General features: G+C 43.8%; 1 long non-coding RNA gene across 1 annotated transcript; it reads left to right on the top strand.

Moving 5' to 3' along the window:
- The first annotated feature begins 3016 nt into the window (after positions 1-3016).
- LOC309612206 lies at positions 3017-24090 on the top strand. The gene is made up of 2 exons (XR_014235052.1): positions 3017-5587; positions 5618-24090. It is a non-coding gene; the product is annotated as an uncharacterized lncRNA (long non-coding RNA).
- The last annotated feature ends 712 nt before the right edge of the window (positions 24091-24802 follow it).

The following is a 24802-nucleotide window of genomic DNA, read 5'->3' as shown; positions in this document are numbered from 1 at the left end:
TGTTTTGATTTTTGACATCAGGAAAAATTATACCATGTTGGTTTGCTAAAGTAGGAAGTAATTGAGAGGGGATCATTGGTGTGTTGAGAGAGAGGGGACAGGACCCTGTGCACAGGTGGAGAGTTGGTCTTAGATAAAGTCATAAGCAGCTCATTCATAGCAACTGGAGGGAAGAAGAGAAGCTGTTGGGTATTGGATGTGATGGGGGTGGGAAAGACTATTATGAGAGGACCCAGAATAGGGGGAAGTCAAAAGAGGCAGCGGGCCAAAAAGAAATCCCTTTTATTTCTTAAACCAGTTTGTGTTGGATTTTGTGTTGCTTAGGACCAAAATCATCCTAAATGATCAATATGGTTGTTATGAATCTTTCAAAAATGAATTTTCATAGACCAGAACATTATTATTTATAAGAAATGGCTACAAAGTAATGAACTTTCGTATAATAGACAGACCAGAAGTTCTGAGTCCAAATGGGTATTTGCCATTCTTTCACTTACTTCTGGGAGCCAATTCCAAAGAATATTGTCACACCTTAAAATATCTTTTGACTCTATTCTGTTTTGAATTACTTTAAAAATCTGTGTTACATGTTTTGAATACCCTCAAGGATGACAAATCATGGTCTTTTGTTGGTGGATTAGGTGTTGGAAATATACATAAGCTAGTTGGAGTTGAGTCTGGCAAATATCTTTTATTTTACTTTATTTTATTTTATTTTTTTGGCCACACTGCATGGCTTGCAGGATCTTAGTTCCCCGACCAGGGATCGAACCCGCATCCCCTGCATTGGGAGTGCAGAGTCTTAACCACTGGACTGCCAGGGAAATCCCTGGCAAATACCTTTTTAGATCAAAACCTGTTCCACAGAAAGTCCAGTGCAACCTGGAGCTTTAGTATGGGAAAGAAAGGAGCCACTGTCCAGAGTTTGTTCTTTTGGAGTAAAAAGTCATCTTTTGGATCCCTCTTGGTTAGCCTGACCACTCAACCTCGTGGAATATTTTCAACAGACACCATACGCTGATGTCAAGGAAAATAGCCAATGTGAACTTCATTTCTGATGTGCAGGAAGTTAAATTTTCTCCTTTGAGACAAGATAATCCTCAGATGTGTGTGAGGCAAGAGAGCCACAGGAGGGTCTCCTCTTCTCACTTACCTTTCACAGTGAGTCTGTATCTTTCTTTCTTTTTCTCTTTCTCCCTCTCTCCCTCACCCCCTTTCTCATGCTCACAGCCCCTCCTCCCCTTCTTCATTGAATTGCAATTGACCTACAACACTATGTTAGTTCAAGGTGCACAAAATAGTGATTTGTTATTTCTATACATTATAAAATAATCACCACAGTAAGTCCAGTTACCATTTGTCATCATACAAAGATATTACAATATTGTTGACTATACTCCCTGAGCTGTTCATTGCATCCGTATGACTAATTTATTTTATAACTGGAAGTTTGTACCTTCTAATCACCCTCACCTATTTCACCTATCCACCCTTTCCCCCCTGCTCTGGCAACCATCTGTTTGTTTTCTGTATCTATGAGTCTGTTTTGTTTATTCATTTGTTTTGGTTATTAGATTCTACATATAAGCGAACTCATACAGTGTATTTCTTTCTATGTCTGATTTATTTGACTCCAGGTCCATCCGTGGTGTCACAAATGGCAAAATTTTATTTTTTAGGGCTGAGTAGTATTCCATTGTATATATATATACACCACATATATACATATATATACATCCATTCATCTATCAATTGACACTTAGGTTGCTTCCATATCTTGGCTATTGTAAATAATGTTGCTATGAACATTAGGGCGCACATATCTTTTCAAATTAGGGTCTTTGTTTTCTTTGGAAAAATACCCAGAAGTGGAATTGCTGGATCCTATGGTAGTTCTATTTTTAATTTTTTGAGGAACCTTCATACAGTTTTCCGTAGTGGCTGTACCAATTTACATTCCCACCAACAGTGCACAAGTGTTCCCTTCTCTCCACATCTTTGCCAAAACTTATTTTTTTGTTGCTGTTTTTGTTTTTGATAATAGCCATTCTGACAGATGTGAGGTGATATCTCATTGTGGTTTTGACTTGCATTTCCCTGGTGATTAGTGATGTTGCACATCTTTTTATGTGTCTGTTGGCCAACTGTATTTCTTTGAAGAAATGTCTAAATATTCAGGTTCTCTGCCCATTTTTTAATCTGGTTGTTTGGTTTTTTTGAGTTGTATGAGTTCTTTGTATATTTTGGATATTAACCCCTTATCAGATATATCATTTGCAAATATCTTCTCCCACTCAGTAGACTGCCTTTTTGTTTTGTTGATAATTTCCTTTGCTGTACAAAAGCTTTTAGTTTGATGTGGTCCCATTTGTTTATTTTTGCTTTTGTTTGCCTTGCCTGAGGAGACAGATCCAAAAAAATATTGCTGTGACTGATGTCAAAGAGTGTACTCCCCGTGTTTTCTTCTAGGAATTGTATAGTTTCAGGTCGTATATTTAAGTCTTTAATCCATTTTGAGTTTATTTCTGTATATGGCGTGAGAAGGTAGTCCAGTATGATTCTTTTGCATGTAGCTGTCCAGTTATCCCAGCATCATTTATTAAAGAGGCTATCTTTTCTCTCTTTCTAAAAAATGTATTTATTTATTTATTTGGCTGTGTCAGGTCTTAGTTGAGGCATGCGGGATCTTCTGTAGTTGTGGCGTGTGGGCTTCTCTCTAGTTTTGGCATACAGGCTCAGTAGTTGCAGCGCACAGGCTCTCTAGTTATGGTGCGTGGGCTCCAGAGCACGCGGGCTCAGTAGTTGTGGCACGTGGGCTTAGTTGCCCCACAGCATGTGGGATCTTAGTTCCCTGACCAGGGATCAAACATGTATCCCCTGCATTGGAAGGCGGATTCTTAACCACTGGACTACCAGGGAAGTCCATATCTTTTCTCCATTATATATTCTTGTCTCCTCTGTCTTAGATTAATTTGTTATATAAGTGTGGATTAATTTGTTATATAAGCCCTTTCTGGGCTCTCTATTCTGTTCCATTGATCTATGTGTCTGTTTTTGTGCCAGTACCATACTGTTTTGATTACAGTAGCTTCATAGTATAGTTTGAAGTCAGAGAGCATGATACCTCCAACTTTGTTCTTCTTTCTCAAGACTGTTATGGCTATTTAAGGTCTTTTGTGTTTCCATACAAATTTTAGAATTATTTGTTCTAGTTCTGTGAAAAATGCCATTAGATTTTTGATAGGGATTGCATTGAATGTGTATATTACCTTGGCTAGTATGGACATTTTAACAATATTAATTCTTGCAATCTGCGAGTACGGTATATCTTTTCATTTGTTTGCGTCATCTTCAATTTTTTCCATCAATGTCTTAGAGCTTTTTTTGAGTACAGGTCTTTTACCTCCTTGGTTAGATTTATTCCTAAGTGTTTTATTCTTTTTGATGGAATTGTAAAATGGAATTGTTTTCTTAATTTCTCTTTTTGATAGTTCATTGTTAGTGTATAGAAACACAACAGATTTATGTATATTAATTTGGTATCCTGCAACTTTACTGAATTCATTTATTCTAATAGTTTTTGGTGGTGTCTATAGGATTTTCTATATATAGTATCACGTCATTTGCAAACAGTGACAGTTTTACTTTTTCCTTTCCAATTTTTACTCTTTTTATATCTTTTTCTTGTCTGATGTGGCTGGACTATGGCTTGGACTTCCAATACTATGCTGAATAAAAGTAGTGAGAGTTGGCATACTTGTTTTGTTCTTAATCTTAGAGGAAATTGTTTCAGCTTTTCACCATTGAGTATAATGTTAGCTGTGGGTTTCTCATATACGGCCTTTATTATGTGGAGGTATGTTCCCTTTATGCCCACTTTCGGAGAGTTTTTTTTTTTTTAATCATAAATGGATGTTGAATTTTGTCAAAAGCTTTTTCTGCATCTACTGAGATGATCATATGGTTTTTATTCTTCAATATATTAATGTGGTGTGTCACGTTGATTGATTTGTGGATATTGAAACATCCTTGCATCCCAGAGATAAATCCCACTTAATCATGGTGTATGAGCCTTTTAGTGTATTGTTGAATCAGTTTGTTAATATTTTATTGAGGATTTTTGCATCTATGTTCATCAGTGATTTGGCCTGTAGTTTTCTCTTTTTTTTTTTTTTTGTAGTGTCTTTGTCCAGTTTTGGTGTCAGGGTGATGCTGGCCTAGTGGAATGAGTTTGGAAGCATTCCTTCCTCTGCAATTTTTGGAAAGAATTTCAGAAGGATAGGTGTTAGCTCTTCTTTAAATGTTTGGTAGAATTCACCTGTGAAGCCATCTTGTCCTGGATTTTTGTTTGTTGGTTTCTTTTTTAAATTTTATTACTGATTCAATTTCATTACTGGTAACTGATCTGTTCACAGTTTCTATTTTTTCTATATTCAGTCTTGGGACATTGTACATTTCTAGGAATTTATCCATTTCTTCTAGGTTGTCCATTTTACTGGTGTATAATTGTTTGTAGTAATCTCTTATGATCCTTTGTATTTCTGTGATGTCAGTTGTAACTTCTCTTTCATTTCTGATTTTATTTATTTGGGCCCTCTCTCTTTTTCTTGATGAGGCTGGCAAAAGCTTTAGCAATTTTAAAAAATATTTTCCAAGAACCAGCTCTTAGTTTCATTGATGTTTTTTAATTGTTTTTTAGTATCTATTTCATTTATTTCTGCTCTAAACTTTCTGCTTTTTTCCCTTCTACTAACTTTTGGTTTGTTTGTTCTTCTTTTTCTAGTCCCTTTAGGTGTAAGGTGAGATGGTTTATTTGAGATTTTTCTCGTTTCCTGAGGTAGGCCTGTATCACTATAAACTTCTGTCTTAGAATTGTTTTTCCTGCTTCCCATAGATTTTGGATCATTGTGCTTCCATTTTCACTTGTTTCCAGGTATTTTTTTTTAATTTTCTTTTTGATATTTTCAGTGATGCATTGGTTGTTTAGTAGCATGTTGTTTGACCTACATGTTTGTGTTTTTTGCAGTTTTATTCTTGTAGTTGATTTCTAATCTCATATCATTGTGGTCAGAAAAGATGCTTGATACTATTTCAGTCTTCTTAAATTTATTGAGGCTTGTGACTTCCCTGGTGGTGCAGTGGTTAAGAATCCTCCTGCCAATGCAGGGGACATGGGTTTGAGCCCTGGTCCAGGAAGATCCCACATACCGTGGAGCAACTAAGCCTGGGTGCCACAACTACTGAGCCTGTGCTCTAGAGCCCGTGAGCCACAACGACTGAGCCCGAGTGCCACAACTACTGAAGCCTGTGTGCCTGGAGCCCATGCTCTGCAACAAGAGAAGCCATCGCAAGGAGAAGCCCATGCACTGCAACAAAGAGTAGTCCCCCCTCACCACAACTAGAGAAAGCCTGTGTGCAGTAACAAAGACCCAATGCAGCCAAAAATAAATAAATAAATAGATATATTTAAAAAAAATTTTTTTTTAATTTATTGAGACTTGTTTTGTGGCCTACCATGTGATCTATCCTGGAGAATATTCAGTGTGCACTTGAAAAGAATATGTATTCTGCTGCTTTTGGATAGAATGTTTATATGTATATATATATATATATAGAGAGAGAGAGAGAGAGAGAGAGAGAGACCGTCTGATCTGTGTCATTTAAGGTCAGTGTTTCCTTATTGATTTTCTGCCTCAATGATTTGTCTATTGATGTCAGTGGGGTGTTAAAGTCCCCTAGTATTATTGTCTTACTGTTAGTTTCTACCTTTATGTTTGTTAATAGTTGCTTTATGTATTTAGGTGCTCCTATATTCGGTGCATATATATTTACAATTGTTATATCTTTTTGTTGGATTGATCACTTGATCATTATGTAATGTCCTTCTTTGTCTCTTGTTGCCGTCTTTGTTTTAAGTTCCATCTCGTCTGATTGTATTGCTATCCCAGCTTTCTTTTTGTTTCCATTTGCATGGAATACCTTTTTCCATACTCTTACTTTCAGTCTGTGTGTACCTTTAGATCTGAAGTGAGTCTCTTATAGGCAGCATATATATATGGGTCTTGTTTTGTTTTTTTTTTTTTTGTATCCAATCAGCCACTATATGTGTTTTGATTGGAACATTTAGTCCATTTACATTTAAAATAATTATTGATAGTTATGTACTTATTGCCATTTTGTTAATTGTTTTCTGGTTGTTTTTATAGTTTTTTTTTTTTCCTTTCTTCTTTTGCTCTCTTCCCTTGTGATTTGATGACTATCTTTAGTGTTATTTTTTTAATTTCTTTCTCTTTTTTGTGAGTATATCTATTATAGATTTTTGGTTTGTGGTTACCATGCGGTTTATAATAACTATAACTATATATACGTATAAAACATATAACATATATGATTAAGTTGATGATCTCTTAAATTTGTACACATTCTAACAAACCCTGCATTTTTATTCCCCCTGCCACATTTAATGTTTCTGACGTCATATTTTACATCTTTCTGTTTTGTGTATCCCTTAACTACTTATTGTGGATACAGATGATTTTACTACTTCTGTCTTTTAACCTTCCTACCAGCTTTATATGTGGTTGATCTACTACTTTTACTGTATATTTACCTTTACCAGTGATATGTTTTCCTTTCTTTATTTTCATATTTCTAGTTGTGGTCTCTTCTTTTCTGCTTAGAGAAGTTCCTTTAACAATTCTTGTAAAGCTGGTTTAGTGGTGCTGAACAATTTTACCTTTTGCTTGTTCATAAAACTATTTATCTCTCCTTCAAATCTGAATGATAGCCTTGCCTGGTAGAATATTCTTGGTCATAGGATTTTTTTCTTTTCATCACTTTAAATATATCATGCCACTTCCTTCTAACCTGCAAAGCTTCTGCTAAAAAGTCAGCTGGTAGTCTTGTGGGAGTTCCCTTGTATGTAACTAGTTGCTTTTCCCTTGCTGCTTTTAAGATTCTCTCTTTATCTTTAATTTTTGTCATTTTAATTACAAATGTATCTTGGTTTCAATCTCTTTGGGTTGATCTTGTTTGGGACTCTGTGCTTCCTGGACCTGGATGTCTGTTTCCTTCCCCAGGTTAGGGAAGTTTTCAGCTATTATCTCTTCAAATATAGTCTCTGCCCCTTCCTCTCTCTCTTATTCTTCTGGGACCCCTACAGTGCAAATGTTAGTATGCTTGATGTTGTCCCAGAGGTCTCTTAAACTATCTTCATTTTTTAAAATTCTTTTTTTTTTCCTGATGAGCTTGGGTGAGTTCCACTACTCTGTCTTCCAGTTTGCTGGTCTGTTCCTCTGTATCATCTAATCTGTTGATTCCTTCTAGTGTATTTTTATTTCAGTTATTGTATTCTCAGTTCTGTTTGGTTCTTCTTTATATTTTCTAACTCTTTGTTAAACTTCCCACTGTGTTCATCCATTCTTCTCCCAAGTTCATTGAGCATCTTTATGATACTTACCTTGAATGCTTTATCAGGTAGATTACTTATCTCCACTTAGCTTAGTTCTTCTTCTGGGGTTTTATCTTGTTCCTTCATTTTGAACATATTCCTCTGTTACCTCATGTTGCCTAATTCTCTGTTTTTATTTCTATGTATTATGTAGGTTGGTTACATTTCACAATCTTGGAGAAGTGGCCTTATGTAGGAGACATCCTATGGGACACAGCAGCACACTTACTTCCCTTTGGTCACCAGAGCTATATGCTCTAGGGATGCCCCGTATATGGGCTGCACGTGTCCTCCTGTTGTGGCAGGTGGACTACCATGGGCACACTAGTAGATGGGGCTCACCACCAGCCCTGTTGGCTGCCAGGCCCTACTTTGTGCAGAGGCTGCCCGCTTGCTGGTGGGTAGGGCCAGATCTTGGTACAGCTGGCTACAGGGCCCAGGAGATCCTGGGGCTGGGGCTGGTCCACTGGTAGGTGGAGCCAGGTCACCACTAACCTGGCTGCTCTGCGTGTGGTGGGTTGGGGGGGAGGGAGTCTCAGGACTGGTGCTGACTGGCTGGTGGGTATAAGCCCCTGGTGCTAATAGGCTAGAGAGAGGACTCCAGAATAGCACTTGCCAGCACCGGTGTGTTTGTGGTAGAATGAGTTCCCCAAAATGGCTGCCACCAGCATCTTTGTCGTCAGGGCGTGTCCCATTTGCCTCTCTGGGAGGACCTCTAAGATCAGCAAGCCTGGGTTTCACCCAGGCTCCTTTCAAATTACTGCCTCTGTGCTGGGTCTCAGAGCAGGTAAGATTTTGTGTACCCTTTAACAGCAGAGTCTCTGTTTCCTACAGTCCTCTGGCTCTCCTGTATGCAAGCCCCCAGCCGTCAAAGCCAGATGTTCTGGGGGCACATCTTCCCAGTGCAGGACCCCTATGGCTGGGGAGCCCAATGTGTGGCTCAGACCCCTCACTCTTTGGGGAGAACCTCTGCAACTGTGATTATCTCTCATTTGTGGGTCACCTACCCAGGAATATGGGTCTTGACTACACCACATCTCACCCTTCCTACCTGTCTTGTTGTGGTTCCTTCATTATACCTTTAGTTGTGAAAAATCTTTTCTGCTAGTCTTCAGTTCATTCTCATCGATTGTTTCTCTGTACATAGTTGTAATTTTGGTGTGCCAGTGGGAGAAGGTGAGCTCAGGGTCTTCCTATTCTGCCATCTTGGCCACACCCTCAAGTCTGCATCTTTAGCTAAGATAAAGTCACTAGCAGACATTTGGACTGCCAGTTTTCCTGAAAACTTTGAATTCTCCTAAAGAAACCACTCAGGCAGTATTTGGAAGTGTGGAATAAGAACTAGAACAGGGGTCAGAAGCTACTGGCTCATTTTGGCTCTTTCATTTATTAGCCGTGCAACCTTGGATGAGAAACTCACTTGAGCCCCAATTTCTCCGTCTGTAAATAGCAGTGATTCATATTTGACCCAACAAGATTAAAAGCGGAAAGGTTTATGAAAGCACCTAGCAATGTGTAATAAAGGAGTCATCTTGCTCGGGTTCAAATCCTGGCTCCAGGCAAGTTACTTAGCTACAATGTGCCTCAATTTCTATGTAAAACAGACATAATAATAGTATCCACCTCATAGATGTTTATATCAATCAGAGTTTAGTGCAGAAAACAGCAGAGAAACAGTATCTGCCTTCCTCCCATGTTCCAAAATTCAAGCAAGTCCTTCTAATTGGTGGAACCAGAGCATCAGCTGCAAGCTGCTTTCTAGCTTCTGCAGTAGGAAGGTACACAGGAGGTTGCTACGGGGGCTGAGGAAGCCAATCCACACGCACCTCCCAAGTTATCACCAGGATGAAGTGAAATGATGTATATGAGGGCTTAGTAAGTGCTCAACAGACATCAGCCATTGTTACTTTCAGCACATAGCTAATGCTTGAAATATATTTGTTTATTCATTCTTAATGGACCAGAATATAATCTACTCTGTTTATACAAATAGCATGTATTATGGACCCAGGTTTTCCCACAGCAGACTGAAGGTCTGAGTCTCCCTATTTCAATCAATATCATTCAGGCTTTAGACACAGGTGTCTAGTCTACTGTGGACCATTGCTGCCCTTCTTTGAGAAGACTACTAAGCGATTTGAGATAATATATGTAGAATGTTCTATCTCTGGAGGGATACTTAAGAAACTGATGACAGTGGTTTCAATGCTGTGCGCAGGGCTGGAGGTGGGGGTGGGAATTGGTTGAGTGGGGAAGGGGAGGGAGGGAGACTTGCATTTCACTTGCAGTGAGAAGGGTCTACATTCTGTCATTCCTTTGAATTTTGTAATATCTCCATATATTACCTATTCCAAAAATTGTAGAAAAATTAAGTCTTTGAAGCATTCACTGATTTATTATTGACATTCAACTTCAAAACAAACCCATCCTAGGTTCAAGCTACATGAGTCATAGCATCCTGGTTTTTAATGCCCTTTCAGGGCACTCATCACAAATCAGAGTGGGTAGAAATGGGTTGTTGACAGAAGAAGTTCCAATGTAAGGCAAAAGGCATTGTATAACTCTGCCCCAACTCCAGTTCTTGTGAAATGGTGTCTAAACAATCTGCTCCAGGCCTTAGGTGAGTGCCAAGAGGGTACTTCTGCTCCACAAATACTGATGGCCAGTTGTCTTCCAGAAGGGTCCTTGAGGAATAGCTGCTCCTGGTAGGCAGCTACTGTGAGGAGAATAGCTCAGCATAGGTTTGCCGTAGACCACACCATTGTTCCTTCCCCCCACCCCACCTTTGGTCAGTCCCTTCAGTCTGCAGATAATAGTAAATAAACCTATTCAACAGGTTAAGTAATTCAGGAAACTGGGAAGGGGGGATACGGATTATGCAGCTATTTCCTTGCCATAATTCAGGCACTTAGGCAGTCTTGGGTGAGGGGCAACCAAGTGCTGAGACGGAAGGGTCAGGGGAACAGATCTGATTATTGGGCAGACTCCAGAGGCTCAGTGGGTGCAGAAGCTCTGGCTTAATCCTGAGGTGAGGTCAGGAGAGTGATCCATGACAGCACTGACACGGTGGCTGTCATTATGGAGAGGGATGTCTGCAAGTGGCAGGACACTCAGGGGAACAATCTCAGCAGAGAAGATTGACAGCATCTTCCTGATGAAAGTCTGGGATCAGCCTGTGCGTTCTGCCACTGGCTGCTTGACCGGTGTATGGCTGTTAGCATAACTGATGCCACCTTGGGCCTTATACGATTTCTCCTGTCCTTTTGCTGACCCTACTCAGGAAAAGTACTGTGCAGTGAATCACTTCTCTGTCATCAAGAGCTTTGTAGTTAATAGATATTGCTTAATAATCATTTGGACCTGGTAGCCTCTATGCTCTGTTAGCCCCCAAACAATGATGAAGACCTTTGCTGACATATTCCTGGCACCCACGAGACTAGTTACCCATCATAAATCTTAACTTAGGAATGCGTGTCCTGTTTCCAAGCACCTACCCCCCTACCCCGGGTTAACTATAGAATTGTCCCAGTGGCCCCTTGGCGGCACAGAGTGCAGCTGCAGGTGCAGCTGGACTGTTGTCTGCCTGGTCCGGATGCCCCTGTGAGTAAGTTACCCTGCAGTAGACTGACCCATGGATTGTATGGAGCTGCCGGCCTCAATTTTCGGTCTCAAGATGCCTTCTCAGTTTTGTGGGCACTTTTGTTCCGTCTGTCCTTGAACAACTGGGAACAGAGTCCACCAGAGGTTGGTCTAGGAGGTTGGCTCTTATTCACCAACTTCACATCATAATTCAGTGCACACGTGTGATACATACGCTCATGCATTATTGAAACTACACTTTAAAGAAACAGTGTGTACTAATTAGTTGTGATGCACTCTGATTTTTTTTTTTAATGCTAGTTACAACCAACCAAATTGACGTCATAACCCACCAATGGGTTTGAACCAGTAGTTTGGAAAACACCACCCTAACCACATAAGCTAATCAGCTCTGGTCTGTCTGATTCTCAAGGGTGGTGAGCCACACAAAGATCCCAAGAAGTCTCTTGCACAACTGATTATCTTGGCGTATCTATCCATTCCCGGAGATTTGCATATACGAACTTCAGAGCGCACTTGTGTGAATGTACGCTTTGTCCTCCTTGACCTGACCTCAGACAGACTCACTTTCCTGACATTAGAGCCACAGTGCTGAGTGCACCTCTTCATTCCTTGCTTCTCTGATATTTGAACCCAGCACTGTATCTTTCCCACTCAGTCCCCATGGGAGGTCCCCAAAGTTAAAATATTTGAATTACAGAATGTCGAGGATGAAAGAGACCTTAAGAATCATTTAATACAACCACCCTTTCGATGCACCTCAGTCGTCTCCAGTATCTGCTTGCATTCCTCCAGAGACAGTGAGCTCACTACTGACTGGGGCAGCCCCTTCCATCTTTGGACAATATTGGCTAAACCAAAACCTGTCTTCTTATGCTTCCATTTATTACTTTTTGTGTCAAAATTAGTCAACGTGTCTTCTTGGAACAGTGCCTGGCACATAGTAAGCACTAGATAGATATTTGTTACTAGTGACTAGCAGTGGTTGTATTAGTGCTATTAACAGTAGTAACTAATCTAACCCTTTTCTCACGTGACTGCCCTTCCTGTGTTCAAAAGAAGGCATCACATTGCCTGGGTCTTCTCTTTTCTCTGCTAAACACCTGCAGTTCCATCAATCCTTCTTGCTGTAGTGTGCTTTCCTGCCCCTTCGCATCCAGCTTACTGTCCCCCTGATGCGGGCGGGTCTCTGACAGGTTGATACTTCTAGGAAAACACCAGCCTTCAGAATTGGCCACCGGACTCCTCGTGTGGGGTACCAGGGCAGAGAACAGAGACTCTCACCTCCTGTGACCTGAGCACTTGGTGGCTAATGATGCTGCCCAGGATTTTTAACAGCCCACATCAGAGCAGAGGGAGGCCTGCACCCACAAGTAATGGAGGAGTGGGAGGCGTGACATCCCTCCCTCCAGAGCACGGTCCCTTGGGGGAAATGCACCAGCTGGCGTCCTGGAAAGAATGAGACCTGCAGGAGTGCGGCGAGCCCACCCAGGAAGAACTAAACATCCTGTGGCTGCACCAGGGAGTCTCAGACCCAAATAGCTTCAGGGAGATGAATGAGTGGTGGGACTGTAATGCATTTGGGAGGCACACGCTCCCCCTAAGGGAGGATGCACTTACCCTGCTCCAGCCGGTTCTTACCACGCAGGAATGTGGGCCCTTATGTTTCAAGATCATCCACATTTTCCAAAAAGCCAGGAATATGAAGTTTTAAATATAGAATCATCCTACTTTAAAAAGTCAACTAGTGCAACGTTTTCATTCAAAATATTGTATGAGGCAACAGTGTCCAGACTAGCCCAAAGCCCTGTGACCTTCAGTTCTCCTTTTGGACCTCTGTTCTCTACCTGCAGAGCAGGGGGCCTTGGAGGCGGGCGCTGGGGCTGGGTGGAGCCTGGAGACTTCCTCTTACTTCAGTGTCTCCAGACAGTTCTCAAGTCACACTGCAGCCAGAGCCAAACTTGGAAAAACGGCTCTGCTCTCTGAGCAGCCAGAGGGAGCTTGCTGGAGTCTCACACTAGTGTTTTCTGGGCAGGTGGAGAGAGCATTTGAGGCTGCGATGCGGTGGAAGAAGGTTTTGAATGGAATCCAACCCCGTCCCCCTTAAGGGGCGGGAACATTACCAGCTGGTCAACATTACCTGCTCTGTGGGGGAGGGAATCAGGCTTTCCTCGGCCTCTGGCTTCCCGAGTGACCTCATCTGTCCTTCCCAATGACTCTATTTGCTTAACTATTTGCAAAGTAGTGCACATAAAAACACTTTTGTGTGGTTCAAATGTAAAGCATGCAAGACAGTGTAAAAACGTAGTTGCTTATCCTAAAATTTTCCACTCATTATGGGATCCACAGAACCATAGATTTTTAGAGCAAAAAGGGGCCTGTCAACCAGCGAGCCAGCCAAATGAGGTAAACTGAGGCAGAGAGTAATTTGCCGAAAGTCTTGCTGCTGGTTCACTAGTTCCCTTATTTCACGTCATCCTCCTGTGCTTTGGGAAAATGAACCCCAGCTGCCCCTCACCCCATCCTACCACTCACACCCATCACAGCTGGCCTGATCAACTTACCTTTGCGATAGTATCACATTTTGTGCAAAGTAGAAAATTTGCATAAAATATTAATAAATTTTAAGATACGATTTTATTTTAAAAGATTAATAAAAATATTAATGAAGCCTTCATTTATATGTAACACATGAAATAATGCAAGTCCCCAAAAGTTTTAAAAATGCTTCGCAAATTGCATAATTTGAAACCTGGCAGGCCAAGCGAATTATAAACTGTTTATGCTACTACCACATGGTGCTACAAATTTAGCTAGTAAACAGCAACTACTACCAGACACTGTCAGGATTGGTTTTAATTTGCATGAGCTTTAAAATGTGCAGGTTTTCAAAATGCATTTTTCACATGAAATGAAGTGCCTGGTACTCCACTGAACACATTTTATTGTTTTCCCAACTGGATGAAACCTGCTCTGGTCTGAGAGTTCTTGGTGATGTGGGAGACATTGCTGGCTGCCTTCCCAATAGCCATTCCTGCTTTCTACCTTGTGAGTAGAATCCCAATTTTGCTTAGATATTGATCAACAGTATGCTCAAGGAAGGTGGTACCAGCCCTAAGAGTGAGTCATGCTTGCTCTAGGCTAGACATGGTAATCCCATCTCCCTTGCCAGTGATTGACCCAGTTCTGCCCGCTGAGACCCAAGGAAGAGTCAGCTAGAGACCTCTGGGAATGATTTCTCTTGACAAAACACAGACATACACCAAAAGAGCCGTGTGTCCTTCCTGCCTTTGGACATTGTTATATAAACATGGGATGCTTGGAGATGTGGCAGCCATTTTGCAACCACGAGGAAAAGCAAAGAGAATCATAGAGAATACCTATACGCTAGGCTGAAACATGTGTTTTATGGTAACAATAAAGGGACAAAGAAGAAAAGGGAATAGACACAGAAATGTAAGGCATATAGGGCCAAACCTCCCAGCAAGACAGGACCAAGTCAGGATTACATTGGGCTGCCTCTCTTAGCCCCTGAGCTATTTCTCCTGCACTGGAGATGTGAAAGAAACATATGTTCTTGGAGTGGGAGCAGAGGGCACTCAGAAGGTGTGGGGTTGCAGGGGACCCAGAGTGTCCTGTGCACCCTGAGGGGAGTGTGTGCATGTGCCATGTGCAAGTGTGCTCTGGAGAGGACACGAGAGGTTCCCTGTGCCCCATAGGTATGTATGGAGTTGTGGGATAATGTGGAAACTCTCCTTCCCTTGGAAATTAAGCCATTCATCAATTCACTCAGTCATTTTACTAATTTACAAAATGCTGACTTTGGGCCACACCCTGTGTTGCTTCTTTGGGGGTTGCAAAAAAGCAGAACACAGCCTTGCTGCCTTTTTGGAGTTTGCAGTCCTGGATAGGGAGAGAAATCATGCTCGCAAATTATTAAGAACCAAGATAGTACAAATCAAATAGCAGGTGAAGGGGCGAGGCAACCAAGGCTTGAGGGTTCAGAGAGGGAAATGGTCTCTGGGGACTGGGGAGTCAGGAAAGGCTTCGTGGTGGTAAGGGCAAGAAGAGGAAGGAGTCTGATATGGAGGTTTGGTAACTGGAAGACAGGGAGAACAGAGATTCTCAGTTTGGGATGTCAGAAGATGGAGGCTTCATCTTCCTTCTTCCTTGCACCAATGGGAGAAGCTTAAATTCTAGGTCTTAATCTACATTCTAATTCTTTGCTTCATTCATGTCAATAAATTTTCATTGAGCAGCTACTGTGTGCCAGCATGGTTGGCAGTTGGGGCTATAGAGAGGCAGATCCCTCCAGGAGCTCTGTATCTGTGTTGAGACAGCCAAAGGCAAGGGATTAAGTGCTGTTCCAGGGAGAGACACCAGGTGCCACCAGGTCTGGCCAGAGGAGGGACACCAAGGAGGGCAGGGGGAATGGCAAGGTAGTTTTCAGGAGCACAGATGGCAATTTATCTTGGGCGTCTAGGGAATCTGCTAGGCTGGGGTGGCTGCTGGCCTGCTGATGAACCCACCCCCCACTCAACTTTTCAGTAGGGTCCAGTCCCTGTGACCAAGAGCTCACCCCGTCTCTTTGTGTGGATGGTACCCCTGGTCCATCTGATCATTTTGGTCTCTCATCCCAGAGGAAGGGGACTGAATAGGGAAAGACTCTGCTTTGCCACCCTGAACAGATTCTCTTTGCCTTGAGTTATATGGACATCTGTAAGTTGACACCTATTGTCCTGGGGTGAGGACGGGTGTGACAGGACAGCGCCGGCCGTCCTCTGCACATATTCCTCTGTAGGCAGAGCTTGAAGGTTGCTGGGAAGAGGTGGGAAGTTGTGAGCTGCCTCCAGGGCCTGCTCCCTGATCACTGGGGACCAGCAATGCTGACATCTCTACTGGATGGAGGTGGCTCCATCTGAGGTCACCTGGTAGGAGAGGACACCAGGGGCCTTGGGAAGGAAACTCCCTGAGTGTGGCATTCCATTTGCACAGTGCAAAGACCTGAGGCCATGTGGAGTGGCCAAGCTGATAAGGCAGGAACCACTGGGGCACAACTTCTTCTTTGGCCATTGTTAGGGGTCTTCTCTGCTCATCCAGGCCTATTCCTGCCCAAGGTCACTGTGTTGGAGGGACAGAAGGAACTGGGTAGTGGCAAAAGTAGCCCAGTGCCTGGGGATGAGGTGTGAGACAGGTGGTGAGGTAGTTTTGAGGTGAGAAGGTAGCTGCTGGCCTTTGTTGGTTTTGGGGCATCTCCAGCCACAGGGAAGTGTTTGTCCTTCCCAGGACGGGTCATTACTGGTCCATCCTCATTTCCATTCAACAAATACCTTTTGTGTAGGACCCAAAGGGACACAAAAGCAGTTCCTGCCTTAGGGAAGTTTGCCACCTATAATAGACAGCCAATTTGGATGCTGAAAGAGAGATCCAAAATATTCTAGAGCTTCAAAGGAGGGTGAGATCACAGCTGGGAGGAGGTGACTGGAAACAAGCTCCAATAGTAAGCATTCCTGCCTCGCTGCCGGGAACCACATGCTGCATTGAGCACCTCATACTCCTGGCTTCATTTCATCCTCGCTTCGCTGAAGTATGCATCAGCCCTTCCTTTTATAGATTGGGAAACAGGCTCAGAAGACATGAAGTGACTTGCCCAGGGGCAAACAGCTTCAAAATGGCTAAGCAGAGATTAAGGTCAGAAGTCTCTGGCTGCAAAGCACGTAGTCATATGCATTTTGCCTGGCTGCCAGATGAGACAGATGGGGTTTGAGCTGAATCTGGAGGGTAGGAAGGAACTTGTTAGATGGAAACAGGAGGAAGGTAGTTCAGGCTGAAGTTACAGCCTGAACAGAGATGTGGGGTCAATGTGGTGCCAGAAATGTGTGATTTGCTCAAAGGGAGTCTTTCAGGGTGAGGGTGGAAGGGAAGGCTTAGGTTCATTGTGGAAGGCTTGAGGGCCTGGGCCAGGGACTTGTGTCCTTTCCAGAAGGGAATCCCTGATGGAGGGAGGAGGCCCAATAATGAAGAGAAGGGAAGAAGCAAACCAAGACCGAGGAGGAAGGTGGGCAGCGGGACACGTGAGCTGGAGGTGAGGGGAAGCGGGGAGGAGTCGCCTCCCTCGTGTGGGCAGTGGAGTTTCTTGGAGAAGAGCTGCCCAGAGAAGCACTGTCTTGGGCTGAAGGTGCAGCAGGCAGATGTCAGGGAGGAACCCAGCAGTACCCACCACCCTGGGGAGGAGAGCGAGAGGCCGGGTGCGAGGCCAATGAGAAGAGGGAGGAGGGGGCTTGTGAATGGTCAAAGTGAGAAAGGACCCTCTGTTGGCTGGGTTGGGGGGATGAGGAAGGGAGCGGGTCTGGTGAGAAGCACAGTCAATTCTCAAATATTCTCCTCAGTCCCAGCCCTGGCTGTGACGTGCTGTGAGTCTGTAAGTCCGTGTATCTTGCTCAGGGCTGAAGTCACCCTTGGGGGAGCAGGTCCCCACGGGATGATATCTGCTTTCACAGGTCCCATGAGGCATATTGGACCTGTGGTGCTGGCTCTTCCCTGGGCCAGGCTCTGTGCCCTTGACCCAGATGCAAGCAGCCATGCCCATGCCTCCCCATCTCTGGGAATCCGCACCCCATCCCATCAGACCTGCCGGCCAACCCTCTATCAGTCTGCTCATGGCTCACCTCCATGCCTTTGCCCAAGCTCTTCCGATAAGCGCACACCACTTCTTCCAGACCTGGCTCAAGGTTTGCCTACTCTAGGTAGCTTTCCCGCAGGATCCCACCCTTCGTTCTCTGCTTGGCGGCTCTGTGTACCCTTACATGCTCTTTCCTTTTACTTACACAGTTTCTAGGCTTCATTTTTTGTGTATGTTCATCTTATCTCCCCAAAGAGATGATGAGATCTTTGAGGGTAGGGGTTACATCTTACATCTTTTCTGTCTCCCACATAATACCTAAAATTGGCTCATAGAAGGTGCAGCATTCACAGAACATCAAATGAATGGGAGTTCCCTTCCACCCACACATGGGCCCTGTGGCTCTAGGAATGTGACCCCAAAACATACCCAGAGGATGTGGTGAGATGCAGGTGGGGCGCAGGGCCAGGCAGGAACTGAAGCATGCCTCCACCATGATGTTTCTCTGGAATGATGCTTAGTTGGAAGGGACCTTGGTGATGATCCAACCTTCTTCCTCCATTGACTGGTAAACAGAAGTCTCAGGTGGGACATAGGTGCCCCCAGGGGCACAGAGCTGAGCCGAGACGCCAAGGTACACCATGAAGACCAGCAACAGCCCCCTCTGCCAAAACCCAGTTTCCCAGGTCTCAGATCCGTGTCTTCTCAGTAGCATTCCCATGTTAGATACACTCTTCTCTCCATGACACAAACCTTCTACTTCTCTGGCCAGTTTTTCTTTGTCTCCTCTGTAGGTTTTTCCATCTCTAGCTGCTCACTAAATACCAGCGTTCCTCAGGATGCAGTCATTAGATGCTTCTCTTTCCCCCCACCCCCATCCTCTCTCCCTAGGCAGACTCATCCCACCACACCTGGAATGGCCATCTGACTTCCGCATAACTCTGGCCCAGAATTCTCTTCAGAGTTTTCGATCCATTTATCTGCTGCCTCTTTGGCATCTCCCGAGTGTCCATACCTGAACTCATGACCTCCCTCAGCATTCTCTTCCCTGCCCAGTGGTCCCTACTCAGGGCGTGAACCACTGTCCATGCCACTGCACAGGGCAGAAATTGAGGCATTGTCTTTTCTCCCCTCTTACGCATAATCCATTGGTTTTACTTCCTGAACATCTCTCTACCCACTTCTCTCCATCCCCACCACCATCAGCCGGCTTCAAGCCTCCTCCGCCTCCTGCTCAGAGGGTAACAGCCTCCTGTCTGGGCTCCCTCCTTATCTCCCTGTGGTCCCTACTCCACACAGCCATCAGTCCCCTTTGAAAATATTAGGCAGATCCTGTCACTTTCCCATTTGCGACCCTTTATTAGCTCGTTGTTTCTCTTAGGGTAAAGGCCCAGATGTGACCAAGGCCTACAAGGTAAAGACCCAGATATGACCAAGGCCTACAAGGCTTGAATAGCCCCTCCTACCTCCCCTGCCTCAGCCTCCCTTCCCTCTGCATGGTCACCACCCTGGCTCTTCCCAGGATCCCGCTAATCACAGAGCCTTGAAATCAGCCTGGGAGAGGTCCCCTGGCCACATGTGTTCATATTATCATCTTATGTGCATTTGTAAAACTAATTCATGTTTCCCTCTCTACCTGCCTAGAATATAAGCTCCGTGAGGTCAGGGGCCTCACGGGGCATGTAGAAGTAGCTCAAGAAGCATGTGTTGGCTCTTAGGCCTCTCTCAAGGATGATGTTCCCGAGTTCTGGTCACCGAGCTATGGGGCAGATAAAAACCCAGGTGCCCCAGCGCTGCACGGGCTGGACATATGGCACGCAAAGAAAGCACCTTTATTCTCTTATCAGCCCCTGCAAATGTTTCTTTGGATCCATTCTTCCCTGCAGGGAAACCCCAGGCAGCTCCCACTAATTTTCTGGTCGCTCTCATGTAATAAAATATCCAGCCCTGTGGGAGAGATATCAAAATGCCCAGCTTCCTCCCAGCCAGCCTGGGGAAGTTGTGGGGCAGGGGAAGTAGTCCCCTTCTGTCTCCATCTCCTTTCCCCCTTCTGGGAGAGCTCGGTGCTCTCAGGTGGAGGGCACGGGTGGGAAGGCGGGGGAGGGCAGGGAAGGGCCTGCTGGACTTTTTACAACTGTATCTCTCCTTGGTGCCCTGCCTTCAGGTACCAGATTCTCTGGTGGAGGAGTCTGTGGTCACTTCGGAGCCTCTCCTATCACTGAGGTTATTTTCCCTGTGGTTTTCTGCCACAGGCCACACCTCCTCAGCCTGGTCACACAAGGTCCCTCTGGCTCCACCAGTCCTATAGGAAAAATATAGTATTTTATTGGTTGTTTTTTTGTTTGTTTGTTTTTTCTTATTCTTTTCACAAAAAAGAGCTCTCACAATATATACCTTTATCTTCTTAGTTTCTTTACTCAATGTTATACCCTGAAAAGCTTTGTTGGTTGGTGTGGGCCACCCCATTCTTTTTCATTACTGTATAGTATTCCATAGCGTGGCCATACCACAACTTATTCAACCCCTTCCCTAGTGATGGACAGTTACAGACTTTCCAATATTTCAAACAACAGATGCTTTGTTCAAAAGAGCTGGGAAGCTACAGGGGTCGATGCTGGCAAGTCCCAGTACTCAAGAGGGGCTCCGACAAGGCTCACATGGTAATGAGAAGGCGCACAAGTCAGGGTGGTAGGGGAGCTCTGCACCAGCAGTCGGGAGCCCTGGGCTTGAGCCCACTCCCCTTCTCTGGGCCTCTGTTTTCCCTCCTCTGAAATAAAAGGGTTGGGATGCTCCAGGTTCTCAGTCTGGGGGTTGCTCATCTAAATCACCTGGGAAACTCTAAACAACACGACTACCAACAACACAATGAAATAACACCAATAAGAGCAGTGCCTGGGCCCCACTCCTAGAGATTCTGATTCTACTGGCCTAGGACAGGGCTCTTTCTCAGTCATTTTTTTAAACTGCTCCAGGCAACTCTAATATGCAGCAAGTTTTGAGAACCACTGTTCTAGACCAGGGCTTCTTAAATTCTACTGTGCACACAGAGTATCTGGGGACCTCCTTAAAATCTGCGTCCTGATTCAGTAGGTCCTGGTGAGCCTGAGGGCCCGGATTTCTGCCAGGCTCCCAGATGCTACCAGGGTTGCTGGTCCTGGACTGTAGTTTTTTGAGTGGAAAACTAGATCCTCTAAGCCCTCTTTCCATCCTAATGTCCTTTTCGACCATCCTATTTACACACTGACCTTCAGCCAACTATTGCCGGGCTAAGTGAGGCTGCTACGTAGAGCGTGCCTGAAAACTTGGATGCAAAACACAGTGGTTCCCCAGGACCATGCACGGCAGCTGGGGAAGCCCAGGGGCTTGACTCCAGCCGTGGGTGTATCGAGCCCAGAAGACAGCAGGCAGAGGGTTGGCAGGGCTTGTGAGGTCCAGCTCCAGATCCAGTGCTTCCGTCTCAGCCATAATTTAGGCAACAGTTGGCCTAGGGGCCTCCAAGAGAAGGCAGCTGTCTCCGGTCAGGCCACCTGAGCCAAGCTGCTAAGGGATTCAGAGCAGGGAGTGTCACCTAGAAGGAGCCCTGCCTCTAGGCAACTGCATTAGACACCTGGAAGGGGGTTCCCCTAACAAGACAGAGGACATAAGCTTGGTCTTTTCATCCCAGTGTCCCTTCTGTTTACAGTATTTCTGGGCATCTTTATCAATCCGAGGCCAATTAGAATTAGACCATCTAATTGTTTTATCTGCAAAGTCATGCATTTATTTTACATTTTATATCGTTTCCGTTTCAAAGTCCTTTCAAAGTATTCCACTAGGTGTTATAGTTTAGACAGTGGGGCTATCTCCCATTCTGCTTTTTGCCTGCAAACCAGGTCTCTGATTTCAGGTCTGAGAGGACTGCTGTTGTATCAGCATTGAGACTGACTCCTGAATCTTGTTGGAAAGTAATTTCTAGTCTGTCTCTAAAAATCTCCCTTTTGATTCATCTTTTCTCTGCTTACTACACTGAATCAAGATGTAATCAATTTTTATGTTCTTTAATTTTTTAAATAGACTTTATTTTTCAGAGTAGTTTGAGGTTCACAGCAAAACTGAGAAGAAAGTACAGAGTTCCCATACATCCCCTGGACCCCACATGCACAGCTTCCGCCACCATCAACATCCCCCCCAGAGTGGTACGTCCAGTACAGTCCATGAACCAACATTGACACAGCATGGTCATCCAGAGTCCACAGTTTACATTAGGATTCATCCTTGGTGTTGTACAATCTGGGGTTTAGACAAATGTGGAATAACATGTATCCACCATCATGATATCATACAGAATAGTTTCACTGCCCTAGAAATCCTCTGTGCTCTGCCTATTCATTCCTCTCTCCCCCAATACCCCTGGCAACCAGTGATCTTTTCACTGTCTCCATAGTTTTGCCTTCCCCAGGATGTCACATTGTTAGAATCACACAGTATGTAGCCTTTTCATATTGACTTCTTTCACTTAGTGATATGCATTTAAGGTTCCTCCATGTCTTTTTGTGGCTTGATCATTCAGTTCTGTTTAGCACTGAATAATATTCCACGGTATGGACGTACCACGGTTTATTTCTCAGTCCACCTACTGAAGGACATCTTGTTTGCTTCCAAGTTTGGGCAATTGTGAATAAAGCTGCTATAAACATCCATGTGCTGTTTTTTGTGTAGACATAAATCTTTAATTCTTTTGAGTAAATATCAAGGAGTGTGATTGCTGGATTGTAGGGCAAGAGTATGTTTAGTTTTGTAGGAAACTGTACCATCTTGAACTCCCACCAGCAATGAATAAGAGTCCCTGTTGCTCCACATTCTCACCAGCTCTTGGTGTTGTCAGAGTTTGTATTTTGGCTAGAATAAGTGTGTGGTGGATTTTAGTTTGCATTTCCCTAATAATATGATGTGAAGCATCTTTTCATATGCTCATTTTCCATTTGTATGTCTTCTGGTGAGGTATCCATTCAGGTCTTTTGTCCAATTTTTTAATTAGATTGTTCATATTCTTATGGTTGAGTTTTAAGAATTTCTTTATGTATTTAAGATGACAGTCCTACATCAGATATGTCTTTTGCGAATATTTTCTCCTGTCTGTGGCTTGTCTTCTCGTTCTCTTGATTCCAATCAGTTTTGACAGGGGAGGTCTCAGAAATCACTTTTAGTAAATTCTGACCTGTTTTCTGGGCTCTCTCGATGCCTGCTGGTTTAGCATGCATGCTGGGATTCCTTAAGTCTTACCCTGGATTGGTCTATTTTGCTTTTTTCATTGCTAATTTAGCCTTTAATCTTCATACCAACATGCGAATTTGTTGGTAGAGATCTGGCAAGCCTGGCTTATAGGCTCCTGGGAGATTCCAAATTCTTCAGAAAGGAGGTGTCTGTCTTGTCAAGATTTGGAGAAATCTTGGGCAATAGTTCTTGGGTGTGCTGAGATCAGGGTTTAAACTCTATGGCAGATGGCATGTGTGAGTCTCAAACAGGATGTATTTTTAAAGGAAACTGATGTTTTGGAGTGTCAAGGGCCTTGTTAAGAAAAAGACAAGAAATCCAGGCAAGGGGGAGGAAGAGGTAGAGGGATTGGGGTCAGATCTGTGTGAGTGGCAGAGAGTGTATGATGAAGAGCAGGGGGGTGTTAGAAGTGGGGGGTTAGTGAGAGAGGTGGTTTTATCCCAGATGGTTTTACATTTTGAGTCATCAAGTTCCTTGTTTAACCTTGACCAAAAAAATTTGAAGAATTGGAATTCTGCTTAGAAGCGTCAGGGTACCAATCAATAAACACTGCTCACTGGGCCTGACGAACTTTATTCTGGTCTTGTTCTAAGGTACCTCTCAAATGAGCAGTTCTACTTAAATCAAGTGTTTCCCCCTGGTACATTGTTGGTAGAAATGTAAATTGGTGCAGTCACTGTGGAAAGCAGTATGGAGGTTTCTCAAAAAACTAAAAATAGAATTACCATATGACCCAGCAATTTCACTCCTGGATATATATCTGAAAAAAAAAACAAAAAAAAAAAACCCTAATTCAAAAAGATACATGCACTCCAGGGGCTTCCCTGGTGGTGCAGTGGTTAAGAATCCGCCTGCCAATGCAGGGGACACAGGTTCGAGCCCTGGTCCAGGAAGATCCCACATGCCATGGAGCAACTAAGCCCATGTGCCACAGCTACTGAGCCTGCGCTCTAGAGCCGTGAACCACAACTACTGAGCCCATGTGCCACAACTACTGAAGCCCACGTGCCTAGAGCCCGTGCTCCGCAACAAGAGAAGCCACCGCAATGAGAAGCTTGTGCACCGCAACAAAGAGTAGCTCCCGCTCGCCACAACCAGAGAAAGCCCGCGCGCAGCAATGAAGACCCAACACAGCCAAAAATAAACAAATAAATAAATAAATTTATTTCTAAAAAAAAGGTACATGCACTCCAATGTTCATAGCAGCATTATTTACAATTGCCAAGGTATGGAAGCAACTTAAGTGTTCACCAACAGATGAATGAATAAAGATGTGGTATGTATGTAATGGAATACTACTAAACCATTAAAAAGAATGAAATTTTGCCATTTGTAGCAACATGGGTGGACTTGGAGGGCATTATGCTATATGAAATAAGTCAGACAGAAAGACAAGTACTGTAGGATGTCACTTATATGTGGAATCTAAAAAATACAATAAACCAGTGAATATAACAAAAAAGAAGCAGACTCACAGATACAGAGAACAAATTAGTGGTTACCAGTGGGGAGAGGGAAGGAGGGAGGGTCAATATAGGGGTAGGGGAATAAGAAGTACAAAACTATTAGGTATAAAATAAGCTACAAGGATGAACTGTACAACATGGGGAAGATAGCCAATATCTTATAATAACTATAAATGGAATATACTCTTTAAAAATTGTGAATCACTGTATTGTATACCTGTAACTTATATAATATTGCACAGTGACTATACTTCAATTAGAGAAAAAAATTAAGTGTTCCTCAAAGTGTCCATTGAAGGCCCAAGTCATCCTTGGTGAAGTTCTGCTAGAGGGGACACAGGTTGGATTGAGAAGACTCCTGGCTACCGTCAGCTGAAAGTTACAGTCAACTGAAGTTGCTCTTACCATCTT

The sequence above is a fragment of the Balaenoptera borealis genome, assembly GCF_965194805.1.
Source record: "Balaenoptera borealis genome assembly, chromosome: 15".
NCBI lineage: Eukaryota > Metazoa > Chordata > Mammalia > Artiodactyla > Balaenopteridae > Balaenoptera > Balaenoptera borealis.
Note: the sequence above shows the minus strand (reverse complement) of the source record. Positions and strands in the feature narration are given on the sequence as shown.